The sequence below is a fragment of the Papaver somniferum genome, chromosome 3 (assembly GCF_003573695.1).
Source record: "Papaver somniferum cultivar HN1 chromosome 3, ASM357369v1, whole genome shotgun sequence".
Lineage (NCBI taxonomy): Eukaryota > Viridiplantae > Streptophyta > Magnoliopsida > Ranunculales > Papaveraceae > Papaver > Papaver somniferum.
The window spans coordinates 192,507,188-192,511,860 of NC_039360.1; the positions used below are offsets into that span (position 1 = coordinate 192,507,188).

Sequence of the window (4,673 nt, forward strand, 5' to 3'; positions counted from 1 at the left end):
CTGTTTTAAATTCCTAGTAAAGGGCAAGAACTGGCCATACAAGATAAAGGTTCGGATTTCATCACCGTTCTCTTTTTGCCCGCCTTAGGAAAATGAAACCAAACGCGAACCTAAGCTTTAAAATTTGGAATAAAACGAGACCTATAGGGTAACGAGCTTAGTAGGAAAGTCGTTCGAAAAATATTGGTTACTCTTTTAGAATACTTCGAAGTTCATGATGGTCTCTGTGAGTTGAATGCGTGACTGCGCCGCCTTGTGATAGCGGTGAGGCCTTGGGTATCAAAGCTCCACTGAGCTTCCCTCGCCTCAATTCAACTTACTTTGACTCGGATTGACTCCAGAGGGGTTTGCTTAAATTGTAACGAATTCCCTTTCGAAGGATTAGAAGCTGGTCTAGAAACAATCTAAGTGGAGCCATCATGCTTTTTGTTTGCTAAAATTCAGTAGGTTTGCTGTGGTGGAGTCAGCCTTGTTTGTGTTTGCATAGAACTTCCCTTCCCTTTTAGGGATTTTCTTTTTTAGTCTTGTTTTTCTAGTGTATGCCCGAGGTAGAACGGGCTTGGAAAAGAAACACTCTAGGTCGTCTGATTAGTGATAAACCTAGTAGTTCTTCTTGTGAAGGCGGGGAGCTCGAAGACTCTTCTTTAGAGAGCCCCGTTTTTGGAAACTTCAGTTTTGAGAATCTGCTTCTTTGTGAAGAAATTACTCCTAGTCCTTCGGTAGTGCCAGAAATGGTAACTTTAAAAGCTTTATTGAAACCAACTAGGACCTCTCGTCCGTCTTGTATCAAGTTAGCTGAAACAGATGCTCCCAACCTTTTTAGGAAAAGAGAGTGAGAACCCATATTTTCATGTTAGGGAATTTTAGGAAGTATGTAGTACTCTGAAAATTAAAAACCTTAGTGATGATGCACTGAAACTTAGGTTATTCCCTTTTTCCTTAAAAGATAAAGCCAAATCTTGGTTGTATAGTTTGGATTCTGAGTCAATTGAAACCTATGAACAACTTATATCTGTCTTTATACATAAGTTTTTCTCAAGGAAAAAAACATCGTCTATTAGGACACAAATTTGTACTTTTGCTCAACAAGAGGGAGAATCTTTATATAGGTATTTAGAAAGTTTCAATGACTTAATTTCTCAATGTCCTCATCATGGTTTAGAGAAGGTTAGGTTAGTTCAGATCCTCTACGAGGGTTTAGATTATTCAACAACAACCATGGTTGAGTCCTTATGCACAGGTGGGTTTGAGAATAAAACTGTTGATGAGGCGATGACATTTTTGAATTAAATCGCCAATAAAACCCAACAATGGGAAAATAATAGGGAACCCCAGAAAACAATACTTCTAAGTAGAGAAAATGTCAATAGGGTAGAAGGATCTTATGAGTCAGATGCTAAAATAGCAGCCATAGCCAAAAGGTTAGAAGCCTTAGAATTAGGTCATTCTAGTGGTACTAGTGGTAGAATATAGCCTTTTTGGGAAGGCCATACTGTTGAAGAGCAAGCCAATGCTCTTTATAACAACACTAGATTCGATAACCATCAGAAGTTTGACCCTTATTCAGAAACCTATAACCCTGGCTGGAGAAACCATCCTAACCTTTCTTGGTCTAAGGGCCAGAATCAAGGTCAGTCTAGTAACTCTCAAGCTCCCCCAGGTTTTGGCTATCCTAAGAATCCTTCAGCCCCAGCTCAGTTTCAGAACCCTTCGGATAAATTTTGAGTTTATAAGAGTATCTTGCTTTGTTAACTCGTAACACGATGCAGTTTCAGCAATCTGTTGCTCAAGGTATAAAAGAAAATAAGAGAATAGGTCAGGCTAACTCTCAGGCTATTTCCGAGTTGAAAACCCAGGTTAGTCATATAAATGAGTCTTTAAGAGAAAGAGGTAAGTTTCCTAGTCAAACTCAACCGAACCCTAGAGGAATTAATGAAATAGGTGAAAGACCATCCGATCATGTGAATGCTATTAAAACCCTTAGGATCGGTAGAGAGATAGACAACAAGGTTTCCATGCCTAATAGTGAACATGCTGTAGTTCACCCTTCTAAGCCAGAGAATGAGAAAACTGATAGAGTCTCCAAAGAGATCAATGAGGGTCCTGCTGATCCTGGCTTTGTTCCCAGAGCCCCGTTTCCCCAGCTGCTAGTTCCGACTAAGAGGGAGTCCAACTTTAATGATATATTGGAGGTTTTTAAGCAAGTTACTATCAACCTACCGTTGTTGGATGCGATTAAGCAGATTCCGGCTTATGCCAAGTTCCTTAAGGACTTGTGTACACGAAAGCGTAAGCTTAGTGTCCAAAGAAAGCCTTCCTAGCTAGTCACGTGAGTTCCATTATTCAGAATACCACTACTCCTAAGTATAAAGACCCAGGGTCCCCTACCATTTCTTGCACAATAGGTAAACACCGTGTTGAGAAAGCTTTGCTTGACTTAGGAGCCAGTGTGAATTTACTTCCATACCATGTGTACCTTAAGCTAGGACTTGGTGAGATGAAACCTACCCAGATGACACTCCAGTTAGCTGATAGGTCCGTTAAAATTCCTCGTGGTGTGATCGAGGATGTTCTTATTGAGGTCGACAAGTTTATTTATCCAGTGGATTTTGTTATCCTAGATACCCAACCTGTCCCTGACCCAGAAACCAGATACCGGTGATTTTAGGTCGCCCATTTTTACAACATCCAATGCGATCATTAACTGTCGAACTGGTATTATGAATTTGTCTTTTGGTAATATGACTATTGAGCTGAACATCTTTCACATTAGTAAGCTACCCCAGAACTGGACGACTCGAGCGTAGAAGAGGTGAACATGATAGGCACCTTAGTAGAGGAGTCATTACCAAACACTTTGATAGAAGATCCATTAGAGAAATGCCTAGCTCACTTTGGGATTGATTTTGATGATGATGATGTGATTAATGAGGTGAATGCTTTGTTAGATTCAACCCCTTTGTTAGACACTAGTAATGGATGGAAACCTAAGTTCGAACCTTTACCCGTTCCCGAGTCTACCCTAGTTCCTTCGTTGGAAAAGCCTCCCAAGTTGGACCTTAAACCATTACCAGATACCCTGAAGTATGTGTTTTTAGGCCCCTCTGAAACTTTACCTGTGATTATAGCATCCGACTTGGATAGTGATCAGGAAAGTAGGCTAGTGACTGTCCTTCAGAATAACAAGGAAGCTTTAGGGTGGACCATAGCAGACATTAAGGGTATAAGTCCTATTGATTGTATGCATCATATCTATTTAGAGAGTGACACCAAACCTTCTAGGGAGATGCAACGTCGACTGAACCCTAATATGAAAGAAGTTGTTCGAACCGAGGTTCTGAAGCTGTTAGATGCAGGCATTATCTACCCCATTTCAGACAGTAAGTGGGTCAGCCCCGTTCAGGTTGTTCCCAAGAAATCCGGTATTACTGTAGTCCAGAATGATAACAATGAGTTAATCCCAACCCGAATGACCACGAGTTGGCGTGTCTGTATTGACTATAGAAAATTGAACAAGGTCACTAGGAAGGACCACTTTCCCCTTCCCTTCATCGACCAAATGCTAGAGAGATTAGCTGGACGTAGCCATTATTTTTTTAGATGGATACTGCGGTTATAATCAGGTTCCTATTGCCCCAGAAGACCAAGAGAAAACCACTTTTACCTGTCCCTTTGGTACCTTTGCGTATAGACGCATGCCTTTCGGCCTATGTAATGCCCCTGCGACCTTTCAGCGTTGTATGATGAGCATATTTTCTGACATGGTAGAACGGTTCTTAGAGGTCTTTATGGATGATTTTTCAGTGTTTGGTTCGTCTTTCGATGAGTGCTTGCATCATTTGTCATTAGTTTTGACTAGGTGTAAGGAAAAGATTTAGTGCTTAATTGGGAGAAATGTCACTTCATGGTTCGTTCAGGAATTGTTCTAGGGCATATCGTATCTTCAAAGGGTATAGAGGTAGATAGAGCCAAAGTTGACCTTATTAAAACTTTACCGGTCCCAAAAACCGTAAAAGGTATTAGGTCATTCTTAGGGCATGCTGGTTTTTATCGTCGATTCATTAAGGATTTTAGCTTGATTTCTAGACCTCTTTGCAATTTGCTTGCAAAAGATGTTAAGTTTGTCTTTGATGATGCTTGTTTAGAGGCTTTCGAGAAGCTTAAAACTTTACTCACTACCGCCCCCATAGTCCAGGCACCCAACTGGAACCTACCCTTTGAAATCATGTGCGATGCTTCAGATTATGCTATTGGTGTTGTGCTAGGTCAGCGAGAAAACAAGTTACTTCATGTAATTTACTATGCTAAAACTCTGAATGATGCCCAGTTGAACTATACCACTACGGAGAAGGAACTGTTAGCCATTGTGTTTGCCTTAGACAAGTTTAGACCCTATCTCTTAGGTTCTAAGATCGTAATATTACTGATCATGCTGCTTTGAAATATCTTTTGTCTAAGAAGGATACGAAACCTAGATTGATTAGGTGGATCCTGTTGTTACAAGAGTTTTCTCCGGACATTAGAGACAAAAAGGGTGCAGAAAATGTAGTAGCAGACCACTTGTCTAGACTTGTTGTGGATACCCTTAATGATTCCCTTCCTATAAGGGACAACTTTCCTGATGAACAATTGTTCTTTGTTACCCAATTACCTTGGTATGCGAATATAGTGAA

At 40.5% G+C, this 4,673-nt stretch overlaps 1 pseudogene; it reads right to left on the bottom strand.

The window, feature by feature from the left end:
- Positions 1-1,060: 1,060 nt before the first annotated feature.
- Positions 1,061-1,160, bottom strand: LOC113362439 (annotated as a pseudogene).
- Between the last annotated feature and the right edge of the window lie 3,513 nt (positions 1,161-4,673).